This window comes from Quercus lobata, chromosome 4, assembly GCF_001633185.2.
Source record: "Quercus lobata isolate SW786 chromosome 4, ValleyOak3.0 Primary Assembly, whole genome shotgun sequence".
NCBI lineage: Eukaryota > Viridiplantae > Streptophyta > Magnoliopsida > Fagales > Fagaceae > Quercus > Quercus lobata.
In genome coordinates this window covers 80,354,792-80,377,541 of record NC_044907.1, presented here as the reverse complement: position 1 = coordinate 80,377,541, position 22,750 = coordinate 80,354,792, and the positions used below count along the sequence as shown (strand labels likewise).

The window sequence follows — 22,750 nt, the reverse complement described above, 5'->3', positions numbered from 1 at the left end:
ATTTTAGAGTTACGAGTTATGGAAACTGAAAACACATTTTAGTTGTTTTCAATTTCCATAATTCCATTTTCAATAGCATTTTTGTAATTAAACACACATGGAGGGACCCACTAGTTAGGTCAACCGCACCTTTTGACCTTTTTTTTTTTTTTTTCCTTTCTTCTCTTTGGTTCGGTCTTTAGTTCTTTCTTTCTTCTTTCTTCTTTCTTTTTCTTTTTTTTTTTCCCCCTTTCTTCTCCTGGGTTCGGTCTTCAGTTCTTCCTCTTCTTCTTTTTTCCTTCTTCTTTCACTAGGTTCGATGATTGGGTTTTTTTTTTTTTTTCATTGGGTTCGGTGATCTGGGTTTCTTTTTTCTTTTCTTTTTTCTTCTTCTTCACTAGGTTTGGTGATCTGATCTGGGTTTCTTTTTTCTTTTTTTTCCTTTCTTCTTTCAGTGGGTTTGGGTTTCTGGTTTGGTTTTTTTTTTTTTCACTGGGTTCGGTGATACTTGAAAAAAAAAAAAAGCTACACCGAGTGACAGGTATGGGGCCTATAAACAGTGTGAAAAATATTGAGTGATGACAAGTGAGTGATGGTACCAAACGGGTAAGGTATTTTAAGTGATGAGTGGTGAGTAATGAGTGATGAGTAACGAAAATCGAGTAATGAAAAAAAGGGATCCAAACAAGGCCTAAGATTTTTTCTTTTTTTCACTAAGACTAAAGACTTGTGATTATTTGTGGAAAACTAAAACCATGAAAATTTCGTGGAAGAAGACCTTTCAATTTACATGTTTTCAAAGTTGAAGGAATTTGGCGTATCAATGACTTAAAAAATGAATGATATCATTTTCTTTCATAAAAATTTTAAGAGATAAAAGCAACTAATTAAATTTTTCTTAGTTGTTACCCCTAAACCAACTCTCCCCAATTAGTTGTTATTAAAATATTACATATGGATGTATACATATTTAGAAAAATGTTGTCTATTATATAACAAATAGTAATAACTTAAGGGTATTTATGAAAGAAAATTATTTGCACTCTGACCAAAATTATCAAAAGATGGTTAAAAAGATTAAAATTTTAAAACAATACTAATTTATCTCTTCATAGTATTTATCAAATAACAAGAAATATGATTTTTACATAAAATATATATATATATATATATATATATTGAGCATTGTAAAGGTCCCTTCCTTGCTTTCTTTCCCACATTAGAGATGCACGAAGTTGGGGCAATAAGCATATGCCTCATGGTTTGATGTGTTGAACAATTTTGTTGTGGTCTAAAAAAGATTATATGTTGACCAAGAGTTTTGCAGTTGAATTGACATCTCCTCATGTACAATGAATTCACATGTTAATTCTAGTCTTCAAAGGCTTGTTCAAAACCTAACCCATCTAAGTGAACTTGTTTTGGATTATGTTAACATGTCTTCGATTTCACCTAATTCTTTCATGAATTTGTCTTCCTCTTTGACATCTCTTTGTCTTTCTGGTCTTTCTGGATTTGACTTGAAAGGGAGATTCCCAGATAATATATTCCACCTCCCAAACCTCTAGCTGCTCTATGTAGGTTCCAACTCCAATCTCACCAGTTCCCTTACAAGGTATAATTAGAGTACTCCTCTCAAGTCCTTGGATCTCTCTGAAACTGGATTCCCTATTGACTTACCAAATTTAATCAGCAATCTCAAGTCCTTAAAAAAAATTGCTCCTCCGTGGATGCAATTTCATAGGATCATATCCGACATTTCTTCCTAATCTCACACAAATCACTTCTTTGGACCTCTCATAGAATAACTTTGGTGGTCAAATTCCATGGTCCCTCCTAAACTTTGAAGTTCTTACTTTCTTAGATCTCTACAACAATTTCATAGGGCAGCTTTCGGAAGTTACGACAAACTTGACCCAAATTTTCTCTTCAAATAATTCATCTAATAGTCAACTAGTCAACAAGATTCCTTCCAATCTAGAATGTCTTCGCTTATCTGGTAACTTATTGAATGGGACAATACCATCTTGGGTGTATACAATACCATCTTTGTGTTACTTATTTCTTGAGTATAACCAATTCACTGGGCATATTGGTGAATTCTAGCATAACTCATTGGTTTCTCTTTGGTTAATAACAACCTACGTAGTCCCCTTCCATAGTCAATCTCTAAATTGGTGAGCCTTCATCATCTAAGTGTTTTCTTCAATAATTTAAGTGGCAATGTGGAGTCAAAAATATTCTTTAAGCTCAAAAATCTTGAAACTCTTGAAATGTCAAATAATCCTCTCCTGTCACTAAGCTCCTTCACCTTTGCCACCAATATCTTGCCCAAAATTTTTTCATTACAGTTGTCTTCTTCCTACATAACTGAAATTCCACACTTTTTATGAACTGCAGAATATATAGCATACTTAGACCTTTCCAAAAACCAAATCAAAGGCAATATTTCGAAGTGGTTTTTGGAGGTGGGGAAAGATTCATTGTTCAATTTGAATCTTTCATACAACTTCTTGACAAGTGTAGGACACCTTCCATGGAAGAACTTGGGATATCTTGATTTTTGTTCTAACTTGCTTCAAGAACCACTTCCAGTACCTCCACTAGGCCTGTCTTTTTTTTTTTTTTTTTTTTTTTTTTTTTTTTTTTTTTTTTTTTCAGTTGCAAGGAATAAAATAACTGGACAAATCTCTTCCTTGATTTGCAATCTCATTTTCCTCCAATACCTTGATTTGTCTTATAATCACTGAGTAACATGATTCCTCCATGTTTGGGAAACTAAAGTGATTATCTCATAGATTTGGATCTGCGAAGTAACAACCTTAATGGCACCATTCCAACAACATTTGCAAAGGGATGTTACTTGAGAAGTCTTAAACTCAATGGCAATCAATTGATAGGGTCATTGCCACAATCATTGGTCCATTGTAGAAAGTTGGAAGTTCTAGATTTTGGTAACAACAAGATTAATGAACTCTTCCAGAGTTGCGGGTTCTTATCTTGCAATCAAACAACTTTCGTGGCGCCTTAAGAAACCCCAAGACCAAATTCCCATTCCCAAATTTGCGAATCATAGACCTCTCTCACAATGAGTTCCATGGGCATTTGCTGACAAACCTTTTCAAGTATTTAAAAGCCATGATGAATGTGAGTGCAAACAAAGGTGAATTGAAATATATGGGTGATGATTATTATCAAGATTCTGTGACAGTGGTGATGAAAGGGTTTTTCATTAATTTGGTAAAAATCCAAAGTCTATTCACAACCATTGATTTCTTCAACAATAATTTCAAAGGATAAATTCCAAAGGTAATTGGAGAGCTTCGAACATTGAAGGGGCTTAATTTTTCACACAATAATCTTACAGGTTGTATGCCTCAATTGTTGGGAAATTTAACCAATCTTGAATGGTTAGATCTCTCCTCAAACAAGCTCACAGGTGAAATTCCTATACAATTGGTAGATCTCACAAGCATTTTTAAACCTATCAGAAAATTATCTTTTTGGACATATACCCCAAGGTAAACAATTCAATACCTTTATGAATGATTCTTACTATGGGAACCTTGGGTTATGTGGATTTCCAATGACAAAAGCTTGTGGCAATGATGAGGGACAACAACCATCGCCATCATCAACCATTCAAGAAGATGATTTCAAATTTGAAAATGGGTTTCGTTGGAAAGTTTTATTGTTGGGGTATGGTTGTGGATTCATGTTTGGATTGTGTTTGGGTTATCTTGTGTTCTCAAGTGGAAAACTGAAATGCCTAGTGAATATTGTTTATGGAGGAAAACATAACAAGTTAGGAAGATCCTAGAAGAATGTTCGTGGGCGAACTCATTGAATAAGAATTTCCATTATGCTAGTTTGGAATGGTTGTACTTGTGTTAATGTGAGGCTTATTACTAGTGTTACTGGGTGCATAAGCTTCTATGCTTCCTTATAAAAAAAAAAAATAAAAAATAAAAAAAAACCTTTTATGTTTAAGGTATAGCCATACCAGAGAGTATATAGGCTACTACTATGTAACCACCACATTTTAATGCTTTATTTATGTCAGACTTCATTTAATGACCCTGCTTTATGAATGACCCTGCTTTATGCTCTAGTGTGAGAACAAATTTCTCTTCTCCATTGCAATTCTAACTACAGGATCTGGGTATTTATGCTCCATTGTTTTGTGGTCTGGGATTTTTTTTTTTTTTAAAGGGCCAACTTCACTACTTAGTTGCAGCTTCAAATATTGGGTTATATTCTATTACATATTTCAATTATTATTATTACATCCTTGCATGAAGAGTGGTTATTTATTTATTTACTGAAGAGTGGTGTTAATTACCCTAGTGCTACCTAGGATGCTTGGAAGAGTAGACTAATTTCCTCTATATTTTCAATTAGATAAGATTCTAAAGTTACATATTGATTGTGGGGAAAGCCTAGAAACTTAATGAATTGAATAAATGTTCCTAGTGATTTTTGCTGTATTGGTTTCCACAAATTGTTACATACACCTTTACTAGTTGTTTTAGGAACTTTTTGGTTATGGTTCTTCAGGTCTAAAATTTCAAAAAAAAAAAAATGAAATACTTTTCTTATTCCAAATTCATTTAAACTAAAAATAAAGAACAGCTCTTAATAATTCTTTTTGTTGGAGTGCTCTTATGTACAGGCTGGTGGCCCTTTCTATCTCTCTAACAGGATGGAGGGACAACATTCATTCATAATTTAGATCATTGGCTGACATTCCATGACAAGATGATGATAAAAAATTGTATGCTCTTATTTTTGGTGTCTAATTTCTTGCCATTTATTTTTAGGTACTAATTTGTTGGTCTTAATTTTTGTTGGGATTTTCTTGATCAGGGCAGTGGTGCTTCGGTCCTTTTTGATGATAGCAATTGTAATAAAAACCATTTCAGACCTTGAGGGTTTTCAATAAAATTGGTTTCATCAAGGAGGAGCTCGAAAAGGCTTGTCTAGGGGTAGTTTCATGTGCTAATATTGTTTCTATTACCACAAGAGATGGCATTATGTTGGTCTATTCTTGATCCTTAATCTTCCTCTTCGCTCTCTCTTTAAAGATATTTTTGTTAATATCCAGAGTCCTTTAGCAACACTTTAAGGTTTAGGATTTGATGATTGTTTGTGGACAATGATTCTTGAATGAAACTTGGGTAAAATGTAAGAAACAGACTTTAAAAGAGTTGGTACCTCTTTACTTTTTTTTATGTTGAGAGAGAGGAGTCTATAAAGTACATATTAGTTGTGGGGAATGAATTGAGAATATGTTCCTAGTGATTTTTGCTGTTTTGGTTTCCACAAATTGTTAGTCACCTTTAATTAGCCAACTATTTGTTTCAAGCACTTTTTGATTATGGTTTTTCAAGTCAAAAACTTCAAAAAAAGCAGAAAGAAAAGGAAAAGAAGAAGAAAAAGAAAGAAAGAAAAGAGAAATACTTTTCTTATTCCAAATTCTGTTAAACTGACAGTAAAGAACAGCTCTTGGGAAGTCTGATAATGTGCTTGGCCCAAATGCAGTTAGCTAGCCACCTTTCATTGCGTGTGTAGCAACTGGATGTTTGATGTGAAACAAAGACAAAAGGTTTGTTGCATATTTGTTTTTTCCTTGATTTCTCATTTCTTTTTCTTCTTAGGAATTTAGCTGGAACATGCTTGTAAATTATTGTGTTGTATGATAGCCACATAGTATCATTGGGTCCTAGAGGTATTTAATTTTTTTGAATTAGTAATAGTCAGTGTTGTTAAAAGCGCGCTTAAGCACAAAGCGCAGAGCCTTTGGGGCTTTTTCCCTCTAAAGCGAAGCTCCCTCTCAAAAGCGCGCTTTAAGCGTGTTTTTTTGAGCTTTTTTATTAAGCGCAAAGCACACTTTTTTGAGCTTTTCATATATTTTTTTAAAAAAAGTCATGATTTGATTCTTAGCCATTAGATCTAAATATTTTTGATATAAGTCATTGATCTAATATATAAAAACTAATAGTGTGGTATGCTACCATACACCTAAGCCTATCTCTCTAGATATTTTTTAACTTTTAACCACAACCACTCAAAGTCTCAAACAAACACAAACAAACACCTCAGACACTCCCAACCCCACGCTTAAACAAACACAAACAAACAAATCAGACACTCCCAACCCCACTACCAACCCCACTGCTCCCTCCCAATCACAGCATAGTGCTCTCTCGGTATCAAGCTCAAAGATTCAAAGGTACATCTCTCTCTCTCTCTTTTATATTCTTCCTTTTTAAACCTTTCTTTTTTTTTACTCTTTTTGAAACCCAGACCTCAATCTTTTTCTCTTCCTCTTTCTCTCTTTTTTTTTTCCCCTTCATTCTGTAACCCACGACACAGTCATAGCTCCTCTTTCTTCTTTTGTTTTTTTTCTTTTCTTAAACCTGTTCCATTCTCTCTCTGTCCTCATTTTGAAACCCACGACCCAGTCACACAGCTCCTCTGTTTCTTCTTTTTCTTTTTTCTTAAACTTGTTCCATTTTTTTCCCTCATTAATGAAACCCAAAGCTCCTCTCTTTCTTAGTTGGGTCATTCATGAAAAAAAAAATGTATGAATGTATGAAATTATTTATATGTGTTAATTGTTTGGTAACTTTAGTTACTTTAATATATGTCAACATAGCACTTAGACTCATATTGGATTTTTCTTAAATTTATTAAGTGATTAAATTATTAACTAATGTTAGTGATTAGTTATAGGGCATTAATGCATTATGGCTACTGGAGATTCAAATTCAAGAAAAGATATTGCATGGAAGTATGCGTATCTAGCTAATCAAAACAATAAAAATTATTTAACTTGCAATTTCTATGGGAAAGTTGCAAAAGGAGGGGATTATAGACTTAAGCAACGCTTGGTTGGAGGTTATAGAGCTATTGTTGGCTGTCAAAAGTGCCCTGAACATGTGAAGGAAGAAGTTAATCAATATATGCTAAGAAAAAAAACAGAAAAAGAGCAAGTAAATTTGATGGCTGAATTTGATGATGTGGCTTTTGATGAAGAGGAGGATGAGGTTGCTGAAGTTGATGCTCATGGCAAACGAGTGCAAAATGTAGGTGGTAGTGGCACTAGTAAAAAGAAGCCAAGGCATGTAGGTCCTATGGATGCATTTGTCTCTCCTCCTAAATCAGCACAAATGGGAAAGAGTGGAAAGGGGGTCCAAACAACAATTAATGATGCTTACAAGAAAGAGTTAAGAGAAAAGGCTTGTGTTGATATAGCAAGGTGGATGTATGAAGCAGAAATTCCATTCAATGCTGTTAATTATAATAGTTTCAATGCTGCAATTCAATCCATTGGACGATATGGAATTGGTATGAAGCCCCCAAGTTACCATGAATTGAGACTTCCTTTATTGAAAAAGGAAGTGGTCCACACCAATGATATAATGAAGAGCCATAAAGAAGAATCGGCAAGAATTGGATGTTCTATTATGTCTGATGGCTAGAAAGATAAAAGTCATAGATCTTTGATAAATTTTTTGGTGAATTGCTCTAAGGGAAGCATGTTTATCGAGTCTATTGATGCATCTTCATATATGAAGACCGAAGAAAGAATGTTTCAACTACTTGATAACATGGTGGAGAAAATTGGAGAAGACAAAGTTGTACAAGTTATAACTAATAATGACTCAAGTTATGTGATGGCAGGTAAGAAGTTATATATAGAACTATATATCTTAATCTCATGAAATTAGAAAATAGTATTCATATTTTATTTTTATTTTTTTTAATTGTTACTAATTGTCATACTTATATTTTTACATTATTAGGACGATTATTGGAGGCAAAAAGACCTCATTTGTATTGGACCCCATGTGTTGCCCATTGTTTGGATTTGATGTTGGAAGACATTGCAAAACTTCCTACAATCATGAGAACAATAAAAAGGGCAATTGAGCTTACTGGGTATATATATAATCGTACTGGTCTCATAAACATGATGAGACAGTTTACAGGGCAAAAGAACTTGCTTAGGCCCGCTAAAACTCGATTTGCTACATCCTTTCTCACATTATCAAGTATACACAAGCAAAAGGAAAACTTGAGAAAGATGTTTACTTTGGAGGATTGGACCCATAGCGAGTGGGCAAAGGAGCTAACGGGAAAAAGGGTGGCTCAAACAGTTCTAATGCCTACATTTTGGAACACTGTTGTCTATAGCCTTAAAGTGTTAGGTCCTATTGTTTATGTGCTTCGATTGGTTGATGGAGAGAAAAGGCCTGCCATGGGATACATTTATGAGGCTATGGATCGAGCTAAAGAAGCAATTGAAAAATCTTTTAATGGAAGGGAAGAAAGATACAAAGAAATCTTTGAAATAATAGATCGAAGGTGGGATTGTCAACTCCACCGGCCTTTGCATGCGGCTGGCTATTTCTTGAAGCCAGAAATTTTTTATGATAATCGCTCTGAAATTGAGCGAGATGAAGAGGTGATGGCTGGCCTATACAAATGCATACAAAGGTTGGTTCCAAACATTAATCAACAAGATAAGATTCTTCAAGAGTTGACATCATATAAGAGAGAAGAGGGCCTCTTTGGGTTGGAAATGGCTAAGAGGCAAAGAAAGAAAAAGGCACCAGGTATTTGCTTTGTTAGCTTTTGTTAGTTGTTACTTATTAGTTTGCCCATTTTATTAAATGGAAAAATTATTTAGTTCTTATAAAGTTTGAGTTAAGGGTTAAGACTTAAGAGTTAAGACCATTTTTTATTTTCCTAAATAGTTGATTGGTGGTCTGCTTATGGAGCTTCAACTCCAAGTTTACAGCAATTTGCTGTAAAAGTTCTTAGCCTAACTTGTAGTTCATCAGGGTGCGAGCGAAACTGGAGTATGTTTGAACATGTGAGTGACTAAAAAGTTAGGAACTTAATTGTGAAATTTATTTCATGATTTAATTATCATGATATCATCATCTATGCATATTAATATATGGCTATATGGATTGTGTAGCTGCATAGCAAGAAAAGAAATAGGTTAGCACAATCCCGGATGAATGATTTGGTATATATTAAGTACAATAGAGCCTTGAAGCGGAGATATAATTTGCGTGACACAATTGATCCAATCTCCTTGAAAGATGTAGCTGATAGCAATGAGTGGTTGATTGGAAGAGTAGAAGAAGATGAAGTAGAAGAATTTGTTGAAGATGATCTTGTGTTTAATGATGATATTCTAACATGGGGCAATGTTGCTAGAGCTTTTGGAGTTGAAGAAGAAAGATTCAACTTCAGATCAAGAATGGGACCATTAGGACAAGCTACAGGTTCAAGTTCTAGTTCATAACATGCTCCTCATGATGGAGATGAAGAGGATGAGGAAAATGATGAGGGCTGCAAATCTTGTGATGAAAATGATGATGGTCCCTTGCTTGATGAGGATGATGATGATTATGTAGATTAGGATTTCATTGCATATTTGCATTGATTTTGTTAGGCAAAGATATTTTGTTAGGCAAAGATAATATTACTTAACATTCTAGTACTTTTTAGCCTTTGCCTTTTGGTTCTATACTTCTATTTTGATTCAACCATGTTTTGTAATTATGGCTATCAAATATCATGGTTGCATATATTTTGTAAAGCACAATAGAATTATGTAAATGTTATATAAATTATATAAAATGTTTTATTGTAATTTATATGATTAATTGATCACTTGATTGTTGTATTGATCATTAATAATTTTTTTTTAGTTTTTTTTTTTTTAAATGTATGCTTCACATTGATCAGGCGCTCGCTTGCGCTTTGCGCTTTGCGCCTAGGCTCCAGGAGGCCTTTGCGCTTAAGTGCGCTCAGCGCTTTTAACAACATTGGTAATAGTGTGAAAAAAAGATTCATATACTTTGGAAATTATATGGGAACACAAAGGTAGCATTTTAAATTTGCATTTTACAATATTTTTATTTTTTGTAGCAATCAGCGAGAGTAAAACATTCAATTTGTCACAGTATAAATGTCTTTACTTCTTTTCTGGGTTTGATGTAAGGGAACCCAAAACTGACCAATTAGTTGTTTCAAGTTCTTTTTAGTTATGGTTTTTCAAGTCTAAAATGTCAAAAAAATTTAAAAATAAATAAAATGAAATACTTTTCTTATTCGAATTTCTGTTAAACTGACAATCAAGAACAACTCTATATTGATAACTCTTTTTATTGGAGTTCTCTGATATAAACAACTATACATGACATCACAGGCTAGATAGCATTCTTTCATATTTCAACAGACACCTAATCTTAGGCATCTTGGCCTCTTTGATCATTTGAGGGTGCACAGAAAACTGGGAAGATTGGCTATGAATTCATACAGAAACACCTCTCTGACTTCAAGGGGATAGGGTAGCTAGACCCAACTATAACTCCTGATTTCCTTGCTGAGATGAGAATGAGGTGCCAAGACAGTATTAGGACCACCACTCATCCTTCTTCATCCATGGCTTCATTGGAAATTAGTGAATCTGCAGTGGGGGATGTCATATTTGTAGGCATTGTCATCTTCAATATCATCTGGGCCAGGTATTGGCACTCACTACTATCAGAGCTTTTTAAGGGGGAGAGGACTCCTTTATGCCAATTAGCAATTGATGGCTAATGAGGAGTCCTCAAGATTGGTAAGGGCTTATGCTTCAAATGATTGATTAATCTTTCAAATGGACTTTGCTCAGGTGATGTTGAAGATGTCAGGTCTTAATGTTCTGACTAGATCTCAAGGTCTGGTCCGACGAAACTGCTCCTTGTCCTTGGTCAGTTTCTAAGTTTCAGTTTGGCCATAATGAACTCTTGAGATCTTTGTTCTTTCATATTAGTTTTTCATATGTTCTATATTTGATTGTAGATGCTGTGACTTCTAAATTTCTTGTTTGTGCTAATTTTTTAGTCCATATATAAAGGCAATGGTATAGAGTGTAGAGTCTGTAGACATTAGTTAATGCTTTTGGTTGGTATGCCTGTGTTTTAGTTGGTATGGCATAGAGTGTAGACATTAGTTGAAGCAGCTCAAAGATACTACTGGGAAAGGCTGGTATGTTTGTGTCTTGACAAGGAGTTTCTATTTTAGCTTTTCATTAGATTTTCTTATGTCTGATTGGTTTGTTGAGAAAAGGAAAGAGAGGAAAGGTTTGAATTTTATAAACTTTAATGCTATCATTTTCAAGTTAATCACTAACTCTCTCCTCAAATGGTCTTAGGTGTAAATGGGTGGAGGAATTTAGTTTTTTTTTGGGTCTCAACTATTAAGATTTGTTCCTTCTTCTTTTTTCTTTTTCTTTTCCTGCTAACAATGATTGCATTCTTTTTTTTGGTAAAATGTACATAGGTTTGACTTGCCTGCACAAACCATCGCCCCAGAGATTCAAAAAGATCTGCATTTACTGAAGGTGTGGTGAACTCTATTTTTTTCCATGTAATTTGTTTCCACGGCACTAGTTTTCAATTATGCTCAAATGATTCTCTGTAACATTTTAATTGCTTCATTGTTTTTATCAAAAAAAAAAAAAATTTTGTTTCTTTTTCGAGAATTTGCTTAGTGTTTCAACTTTCAACTTGTGTGCTTTAGGGAATGTGCAATTAAGCAACTTGAGTCATTGTCATGCAGAAATGGAATTAGGGAAATTATTTGAATGCCTCTTTGTAAATTAAGGTTATAGCTTAAGGTATAATTAAATCTTACTCTTCTACTTAAGATTTTGTTTGACTTTAGATAACTAACAAACTGGAAAAATAGAAATGAAGTAGATGGTAGGGGACTTCCTTTGATGCATTTAATATGTTCTATAATATATATGCAGTCATTAGCCTTTGACTGGATCCATGTTTAGCATTCGAAAATTCTTTTCTATGTATGGAATGTAAAAGTTTTACTTACCAAAAAAATAACATTTGTGTAAAATTTGAATCTAGATGGGTAAAATACCAAATTGAAACTGAAAACTGGTTGATTTTCCATGAGTTGAACTGGAATTGATAATATTTCTGCCAATGATGCTGACAGGGTTGCTGATCTTCTTCATGCCTTGTGTAACTTGTAAGCAGCATCCTTAGGCCTTCTATAACTTGTAAGCAGCATCCTTAGTGAGAGGGATTTACCCTGCACCATACGCAGATGATTTTCCAGGGATATAAATGATATCTGTTAGTCATATACAACCAATTAGTTTTCTTGTAAAATGGCATTGGCATACTCAAGTATAAAACTTGGGCAAGACTTCAAGTAATTATGATGGTGGTATCCTGGAATCTTTGATTTGTTGCTTTATCTGGGATATTTATAGTTTCAATTTCAAAATGTTGATTCAGCATCTCAACTTCACTCAAAAAGTTTTGTTTGCATCATATTGACTAGAATGCACATGATTCTAGTTGTTTACATGAAATTCATATCAAGAAGCCATCAAAACACATTGTAATTTAAGACATGCTTTAAATTATGATGGACTCTTACTTTGACCAAAGTGAGTGTTCTCTTATCATAACATGTTGCATATATAGGACTAGACCTAATTCATCTTAGGATTTCTTTGGTGTTGAACAAGTCTCACTCAAACAATCTCCCATTTTATTTTTGAATTGTGCTGGAACTCATTTAGACTTTGTCATTATATATCTATCTAAATGATGGAAAGTTATTCAATACTCCTTTAGTAATGCTCTCTCTACTCACATGAATGATGGGGCCTACCGTGAATTTAATTCATGGGACCTATTATAATGTGTCAAGAAAATAAATTTGTGTACTAAATAATTACAATTAAATAATCATTATGGGGGGAGGGGGTGATAAGGTATTGTGAAGTTTGCATATGCATGTACTGGTTATGGGTTTATCAAGATAATAGGACACTTGCTAATCGACTTTGATGGTTCATTTGCTTGCTAGGAGTATAGATTTTATAACTTAGGCAGGTTATTATTGATCTCTGAATTCTTGCTCGTGTTCATAATTACAGTTGAGAAGTGAAATTGATCTGAAGAGGCACTACAAGAAGGGTGATTCAAAATTCAAAACATTGCCCAAGTATTTCTGGTAAGTCTATTTGTAATTTCTAGACTAATAGTATAGTATGTGATATCTTGAAGTTGTAACTAGGACTGTGTGTATATTCTCTTTTGGGTGGTATACATTTTTGTTATATAGGCTTGGCTAATTCATACACCATTTGGTCTTTTGACAATTAGATCGGGATGGTGATAGAGTCAGCATCAGACTTCTTCATAGGTAGACTAACAAGGAAGGAGAGAAAAGAAACAATTGCAACTAAGTTGTTATCTGATTGTACCCTTGCTGAGTACAAGTGAGATATGCAACTCTATCTTGTGTTTGGGTTGAAAACCATATGACCATATCACAACATGATGGGTTGAGTTTAAAGGGTAAAAAGAATGTGGTGGTGTTGTTGTTGTCATTCATAAAACTTTGTTCTTTTGCCTATATAAAATAGATGGTTAAGATGAATTCAGCTAATTGTTGGCTTAAATGCCATAAGAGCATGCTTATCTTAGTTGTCATTTTCAAATGGACTCAAAAAAGAACTTCAGAGTTTAGACAGGCCTAATTTGTTAAGAAAATAGCTATGATGTGAAGCATGGTCATCATACATAACAAAAATATAAAAACTTGAGAGAACATATACTATTATATGGGGCAAGAGGGGGCAAGGGGCACCAGAAAGATGACCTTGTTATTTATGATTTGTATTTCTAGACATTATTTCCAGCAGAAACTTCCATCTTGACTCACCCCCTTGCAAAAGCTAATTTGGAGTCCTCTATTGTGCACCTTACACGTTTCCATTGCTACATTTAACCAAATCCCAATGATTTTGATTATATTTTAGGAAGTTGTTCCTTTGTCCTTAATCATGTGAAGAGCCCAATTATTTTTATGATTATCCGTGTTTGTATTTGATTTAATTCCTTTGGGATAGCCAGAATCTCTCTATGAAATGAAGCTTTAATTTCAGTTTGTAATGTATCTTGCTTTGTTTTCCTTTTCATGTGGAAACCATTTTCAAGAAGCGCAAGGTTCGAGAGATAGAAGAAAAGAATCAACCAGGGGGAAATGAGAAATGGAAGATAAAAGGTCAGCAGTTGCAGAAGCATGCAAAGCAAAGAACGCGCTGAAATATCTTCACCATTTTTTATCAGATATTTCGACATTTATAGAGCATATTGGAAAGAGTATAGTATCAACCCAGAGAAATATTTGATAAACTATGATAATTTTACCTAGTGACATGAGAAACAGAATCCACTGAACTAATTTATAATTCATAGCTATATTCACACGTGCCATTTCTCTTTGATGTTGGCTGCTTCCCATAGTTTTTATTATAGAGTTAATCATTATTGTTGTAATGTATAAACGCATGCTTCAGGAAATAATATTTATTTATGGGAATTTTGGTTATTTATTGATTAGAACAAAGATCTTATTGGTTGATCGCTTCAAGAGCGAAGTTAAAGTTCTTTTTATTTCACATTTACTTTCAAAACAAAGGTGGTTACCTCGATGAACTTATACATTGACTAAGTCGCTGAGCGCTTAGTACAAATAGCAACAGGCCAACACAACAACTTGTAGCCAACTTCACCTAGGAAGCAAAGTAGACCTAAGACTAATCATGCTTATTTGAATTATGGTGCTTTTGGACACACTCGTTTCAATTATTTCAAATTATCTGAACGTAGACTAAACACATTTTCCACATTTTAAAGAGTATACATCATAATAACATAAATCTTATTTTTCTAGGGAGAAACAAAATAGAAATTGCACCTATTGCCTTTAAAATTAAGCGACAAATATTTTGTGTCAAGAATAGAGGTGCTCGTATGGTAAAAAGAAGCACTGTTTGGAATGTAGTCATTATTTCTTAGATTGAATTTAATTATTATGCGAATATTTTTTTTTTTTTTCTAATTAATTTATTATGAGGGGCTTTTAAAGGGAAACTCATACCAGCTACTGCAAATACTCTAGTTTTTTTTTTTTTTTTTTTTTTTTGAGGGCCAAATACTCTAGTTCAATTAGGCTTTTTATTTTTACCCCCTCTTTCTTACTAAGGACCCTTGTTTGTTGAAGGACCCTGGGAAGTTTGATGATGTGCTTGAGCCCGGATGCCATTGTTTGCCTTGGATTTTGGGACAGCAGTTAGCTGGCCACCTTTAATTGCGTGTGTAGCAGCAAGATGTTTGATGGGAAACAAAGACAAAAGGTTGGTTGCATTTTTTTTTTTTTTGGCCTTAATTTCTCATTTCTTTTTCTTCTTAGGAATTTAGCTGGAACATGCTTGTAAACTGTTGTTTTGTATGATAGCCACGTAGTATCATTGGGTCTTAGATGGATTTAATTTTTTTGAATTAGTAATAGTGTGAAAAAAAGAATCATATACTTTGGAAATTATATGGGAAGACAAAGGTAACATTTTAAATTTGCAATTTACAATAATGTTTCTGTTCTGTAGCAATCAGATAGAGTAAACACAATCAATTTGACTGTATAAATGTCGTTTCTTCTTTTCTGGGTTTGAAGCAAGGGAACCCAAAACTGACTGGAAAGAATTAGTATCATACAGATTTGCAAGAAATGTTTGTCTGAAGATGTGTTTTGCTTAATTGTTTTCAAATCATGAGTGACTGCCGAATTGATCTGGAACTTTTTATTTTGATTTTTTGAGTTAAATGCAGTAAAGCACGAATATTTTAGGCTAAGCACTGTCATTTTGTTTTAAACTATTTTATATGCTTAAAGGCATGATCCTTCAGTGGCTTCTGATCTATATATTTATATATTTTTTCAGGATACTGTGTTTGTTACTGTTGTTACTTCTATTCAATACTGGGCATTTTCAGACAAAGCTTCTGATGCTTTCTACAAACTCAGCAACACCAGAGCACAGATCCAATCCTATGTCTTTGATGGTATGGATGTGTAACTGGACCTTGAAGTTGAAAGTCACTATGTTAGTCTTAATAATGAAATTAAAAGAGTCATGCCTTTACTATTAATTAAGGTCCCATGGGTCCGTATTTGTTAGGAAAATAAATAAATTCTGAGAACTCTGGGCTTTTCTAACTTGATATTGACTTTTGAAGTTTATGCTGAGAAGTATGGACTTCTTTTCTAGCTTGACGTTGATTTTTTGAAGTTTATGCTAAAACAATTGAAATTTCTGTTCTTAGTGAAACAGCTATATAGGATAATCATTTAATGTTTTAATGTTCTTTATGATTTGCTTAAAGCATCATGATTAACTATGAATATGATATCCTTTCTTGGAGTCGGACTTGGAAAATTGATTATATTAACAATAATGTTCATGTGGAGAGGACCATGGAGGTAATGTATCTGATGTGAATATTATGAGGACAAATGGTGGATAGTGACAGAAAAAGAGAAGAAAAAAAAAGTTCGCATAGTAGTTAACGAAATTTGCTGTGTAGAATAACGTCTTTGAGGTTGGGGAAAGTTTTTAGGCACTATCAATGCATATACTTGTTTGTTATGTCAGGAGACAATTTTACCCATTTGCCTATCGTTTGGAGAGACTAACAGGCTTAAATCCCTATTCTTCTAGTTATTAGTGCATGTGCTCCTAAGTTGGTGCTGGATTCTGTTTCTGAACAAAAGAATTAGATCACGAAAGCTGTGGAAGAGGAACACGAAAAGGTATTTCTCTGTCTGCTAATCTGGTTTAGAATCAGTCAAGTTACAAGGTAAATCTGTTTCTTTTTAATATCTTTGAATTTTACATGCATAGGCCATGTCAGCCCTATGGATTTGAGATTGTTCAAACGGTCATTGTGGATGCTGAACCTGATGAACACGTGAAGAGGACTATGAGTGAGTTAAATGCCTGTAAGTGTTCATTTTGAATTGAACATTGTTTCTGCTCTCTCTCTCTCTGAGTAAGCTTGACTTCTTTTTCCTTGAATACTAATTAACCAGTCATTGACCTTTTACATGTGATTAAACAGCTGCAAGAATGAAGGTGGTGGCTAACGAGAAGGCTGAAGCAGAAAAAATCCTGAAAATAAAACATGCCAGGGGAGACTGAGCATGGAAAGCATGGCAGCATCAGACCATTGAAGTTGCTGAGGGACAGTGTGCTTGTTTTCTCTGTGAATGTACCTGGGACTGCGTCAAAGGATGTCATGGACGTGGTTCTGGTGACTCAATATTTAGACACAATGAAAGAAGTTGGTGCATTGTCATCACACACAAACCGGGAGCTGTGAAAGACAATGCTTCACAGATTAGAGATGGGCTCATTCAAGCAAATACCACTCAGAATTAGTGACTTTACCCTAGCATACATGTTGCACGAGTGGCATGTTGCATATTAGTTAATGGGATTAACATATTGCATTTCGTGTGTAGTTTTTCACCTATATAGCTATAACACCCCATTCGGTGGTTTCCTCAACTCCAGACCATGCGCTAGAGATGATCTTTAAAGCAACCTATAACAAAGTCAACAATAGAAATCAATGATCACTCCCAAGAAGCGGGAAAAAATGGGAAGTAAAAAACTAACAGCATAGACATTGATTTACTTACTAAAGAAATTATGATTAAATTAAAGTTTGCATTGTCCCTTTCTATCAACGTCTACCAAAATGGATGTGTTTTGCGCCATTAAAAAATAAGCAACGGCCTGCCTCTTTTGCACACAGGCGGGACTTGGGAGAAAAGGTTCCGTTTGAGCTAAATCTCCTTGGCTTCCAGCAAAAAAGTTAAAAGAACAAATAGAACCATATCTGATCATTTTGATTCAACAGAGATCCTAGCCAATTTTGTTTTGTCCTTTTATTATTATTTTTAAAATTATGTTTAAGCTCTTCCCAGTGGAACAGATCCTCTCCATTTTATGTACACAAGCAAATTATTATGGGGTTTTTCAGGGGCACTTATATTCCCCTACAGCAATTACTAACTAACTAAAAGGAGCAAAGAGATTATGACCTCCTTACTAGAGAAATTTGAAGATTTTTCATTATCCTGTCTAGAAAAATTAGGCCTTTCTATTTCCTCTTTTTCATGAGGGAGCTTTCTTTCTTAAAATGATAGGTTTACAATGTAAACAACACACTTCAACCAAATAAAAAAAACAGACAAATATTTTATTCCCAAGGTATGATGAAACTATTGCAAAGATCAATACACTTATATTTCTTATAGATATTCACTTGTTAAAACTTTAAAACATCAATATTCTTTCCAATTCAACGTTTATTTTGAGCATAACATAGGGGTAAGTTGCTGCGTGAATAGCACAAAAAGCAGTAGGCCAAGGCAACAAGGTTGTAGCTGACTTTGCTACATGACCACAAACATGGAAAAAGGAAGGAAATCAAAACATCATTTTCAAAATCCATTGGTTTCAAGTCTAACTTTTCAAGAAATGTTTCATGTCTAACTTACTAATAACAAAACACACATAACAGATGGAAAAGACATTAAAATTTGAAATAGGTGGTGAAGGTATATCCTTCCTCTGCATAGAGTAGTAAACCTCAGCTAAAAGAAACTAAGAGCTGGCTTAATATATGCAAATCCAAAAAGGCATTTGTTGATGCATTATAAATCCCAACAAGCAATCCCCAAAACAATACTGCTAAACTTCTTGAGAACTACTTCCAAGGCTAAAGAACTCCTATTTCACGACATAAGAGCAATCACGTTTGGAACTACAACTTGGATTTTCAAATTGATTACTTCTGTAAAAACTGGACGTGCTTCTATAGGTAAGATGAAACAGAGTTCATTCTTTTAGATTGAGCTTTCTTTGAAATGGGGACACACTTAGAAGGTTCCAGATGTCAGGAACATCAGTATGACACTTAAGCATCTCCTTCAACATCTCCTGATAGCCAGTCAAAATCAAGTATCACTCCATAAACCATTATTATGAGAAACCTTCTAGACAGATTCATTAGAAAATGAACTTCCAAGTTTGTAATGTTGACCATTAGCAAGTCATGCGTCAAACTTCTGGATTATGATTATGAAGATGAGGGGTTGTGGCTGGGTTTGATGAAGGAGACAAAACTTTTCGAGCAGGTGATAGGTGACTGTTAGTTTTGTCAGAAAATAGAAGCATTTGAGAAAAACAAAAACTAGACCAAAATCAGTGCCAAACAGAAATTAAGTTGGAAACAAAAAATGAATACAGGATTTGAGAAGAGAAAATGAGTGCAGAAAATGAAAATTGAAACGGAACCTAACAGCACCTAAAATTCCCTTTTTCTTTTCCTTTAATTGCCAATAATATCCAGGCAGAAAGGGCACTGTACCACAGATATCAAACAAGTAACAGAGCATAATGAAATCCGTTAGATTCTACCAAGATTTTCAAAAAGAGCTGAGAAGAAAAAACCATATACCAGCAAAAAAACCAAATCTACACTTCACTTGTTCACCAAGCAGTCAAAATAATTTAAAAAGGCTAAGAAGAAACACCAGATTAGGCATAATAATACTGAAGAAATCAAAATACATCACAGAACGAAAGGCATATATAAACCACAAATGTGTATTAGATTTCTCTATCCGCACTATCCTTATTTTTTCAAAGAAAGTAAATTACTTTCAAATGATAATGAATATTAAAATTTCGTTGCCTTGATAAAACAGAATATAATTTTTCTGTTTAATGGCATGGAAAAATCAGACTAACTGATCCAATTACTAAAATGACAATTCTTCTAAAGTTTTCTTTCATACATAGAGGCTCATGCACCTTCTTCCACATTATTTTATCTTATTAATCTTCCGCAATTTTAATCTCTATGTACAGTAAGAAGAAAAAAAAATCTATCCCAACGTGTCCCACATGGGTTCATTTCATCTACATATGCGAAGGAATTGAAGAAAAACAGGGATTGCAGTGGCAGAGGAATGCTTCTTAGAGTACTGAAACAGCTACATACAGTTGGGTTTTAGCTGATTTTTCTTGCGTCTTCTGGTTTTATTTCTTCAACTTATTCTTCTTCATCCATGAACTTGCCTGTAAGTAATTCTATCGGTTTTTTCCATTTGGAGGCAGGAATTGATAGGGAACAAGAAAGACTGTGAACATAGAAGTAGAAAATGGGAAACTAAACGGACTAGATTAACCAGGCCAAATCCAGTGGGTTGAATGAATCAGAAGTTTTTTTTTTTTTTCCCCATCTGTGTAACATCTTAAAATTAATTAAAGAAATCAAATTAATTTTTTTATGTAATTGCAACCAAGAGTTCCCTTTTTTTTAAATGGAATAGAATTTCAACTTATAGCATCACCTCTATCATAATTGTTATTATCGTCACGCTAAGACATCAATCAATTTTTGGTATAAGTGAATTTGAATTCCACATCTATAATTCAACAATAAAAAATTTCCCAGTTGAGTTACCTGTAACAAAAATAAAATAAAATAAAATAAAAACTTAAATGGTCTATTATTTTATTCTTTTTTTTTTTCTTTTTTTACTTGGAGGATCAATAATACTTAACATTAAGGAATCCAAAAGTAGAAGTATAAAGACACAAATTGGAAACCACCACTAATAAGCTAAGAGTCTTGTAGCATAACTGGTATAAAGTGGTGTTTTCCTATAGAGCTATCCAAGGTTCAAATTCCTCATTTTGCATTGTAACTACCAAAATCCAATGAATTAATTATTTAACATACATTTTTTTTTTTTTAAAGATTTGATAGTTGGGACTTGGGGGAGGATTCGAACCCATGATATTTTTACTAAAAACAACCGAATGTATCAATTGAGTTTCAAGGTTGTTGGCTTTTATTTTTTATTTTTTATAATAATTATATTGGAAAAAGCAACATTCATAATTCTAATCTCTTTTCATTTCCTCAACATTCCAAGAAACCAAACAGAGCATAAACGATTTTACATTGGCAACTTTAATGAACAACACTGTAAAACTTTAAAACCCAAATTCTAACAATTGAAGAAAGAATTCTTCGAAACTCTACCTGGCGACTGAAACTGCAGTGACTCGACGAGGCTGAGTGACGCCGATGATTCCAGACTTGGTTTAGCCTCTGCGGTGCAGAATCTGAGAGAGCTGGGTGCTCTTTCCTGAACCGGTCTCTCCGATTATCACCACCACCGGGTTCCGGTCCACCGTTTCTACGATTTAGCTAACATGTGTAGAGTGAAGTAAAATTTAGGGGTTTTGAAAAAAAAAAAAATATATATATATATATATATATATATTTGTTTGATTGGCTTAGCTAAACGGTTAGTTGTACAGCCACTCTTTATGATTTATAATTTGTACTTTTGTATTACTATTTATTTATTTATGAGTTACGGTATTTTTAAGATAACTGTTAATAAATTATTTTTAAAATTTTATTATATAATTTTTATTAGAGATTAAAAAAATTGTCAAATTTCTTTTAAAATAATTCACTAATGAATGTCCTTAGCGTATTCATTAACCTTTTCTTTAATGTATTCACTAGTTTGTACATTAAGATCGAGGGATTGATTAAAATTTCGTGCTTCCAATGCTAAGAAGGAATAAAAAATTTAAACACGGGTTATAAGACCATGGAAGGCTTGGATAATTCAATATACGCACACAGTGGGGCATTAACCCACAATCTTAGCTTCCATCCAAGTATGTTGTGAAGATGAAGTGCCAATTGAGTTATTTTCAACTAAGAACCTAAGAGTTTGTTTAGATGGGTGGATTTTAGGGGGTATGGAAAAGGGGGAGAAAATGTGGAGAGAAAATGATTTTTTTGGAGTATTTGGTTAGAGTGATTTTAGGAGAAAAAATTGGTGGGGCCAAATATTTTCTCTCTAATTTAGAGAGAAAATTTAGGTGAATTTGCTTAACCATTCTAGTTCTTTTTTTTTTTTGGTCGCAGTTGTAATATTGAAGTCGTTGAACATGCATCTCTCTTTCTTGTTTTTTCCTTCTTTTAGTCATTTTCTTTCTTTGTTGGTTTTTTCATCTCTCTCTCTCTCTCTCTCTCTCTCTCCCTCTCTCTTAGTGCTCTTTTCTTCACCATTATTTTATAATATAAAAAAAATGTGATAAATATAATAACAAAGAGAAATATATATATATATATATATGTTTAATGTTTGGCAAAAAACCCATTTTAGTCTCTATATTTTCACGCGATTCCCACTTTGGTCCCTAACTTTTTTTTCCACCGATTTTAGTCCCTATCCTGGAAACCGCGTCTAGTTTTAGTCCCTGACGTTACATCAGAGACGGAAATTACACAGCTGGCAAACGGAAAAAATTAAAAATATTAAAATAATGCCCACTGTGTCCACGTGGCTTTCCACGTCAGCCTCAAAATTAAAAAAAAAAAAATTAATTTATTAATTTTAACTAAATAAAAAAAATTAAAAACAGAAATAAAAACCAAACCCAGCAAGAACAAGATCAACAAAACACAAACCCAGCAAATTTAAAACCCAAAAAATTAAATTCAAACCCATATTTCAAACCCCCACACCACAAAACACTCCGGAATCCACCATACCCACGGCTACATCACCCCCACACTGACATCGGAAGATTGGAAGCGTGTTGGTTTACCCGTTGTTGCAATTCAAGGGTTTCCAATCAATTTTGAGCCGAAAGATCGGAATATCGCCGCACCAGTTCTCGGTCTACCTCGACGCCGGTACAGGTGGAGTGGGAGGAGACGGCACGAGTCGCCACCAACGAAGACTAGTTCTTCCTCGTGTTCTTGAAGCGATA

The 22,750-nt window shown here is 33.9% G+C and overlaps 1 long non-coding RNA gene and 1 pseudogene across 1 annotated transcript; one reads left to right on the top strand and one right to left on the bottom strand.

The window, feature by feature from the left end:
* Positions 1–15,136: 15,136 nt before the first annotated feature.
* LOC115987560 lies at positions 15,137–17,437 on the top strand (annotated as a pseudogene).
* Positions 16,917–21,185, bottom strand: LOC115987561. Its single transcript, XR_004091146.1, has 2 exons — positions 20,994–21,185; positions 16,917–17,474 (listed from the first exon to the last, which is right to left on the bottom strand). It is a non-coding gene; the product is annotated as an uncharacterized LOC115987561 (long non-coding RNA).
* Between the last annotated feature and the right edge of the window lie 1,565 nt (positions 21,186–22,750).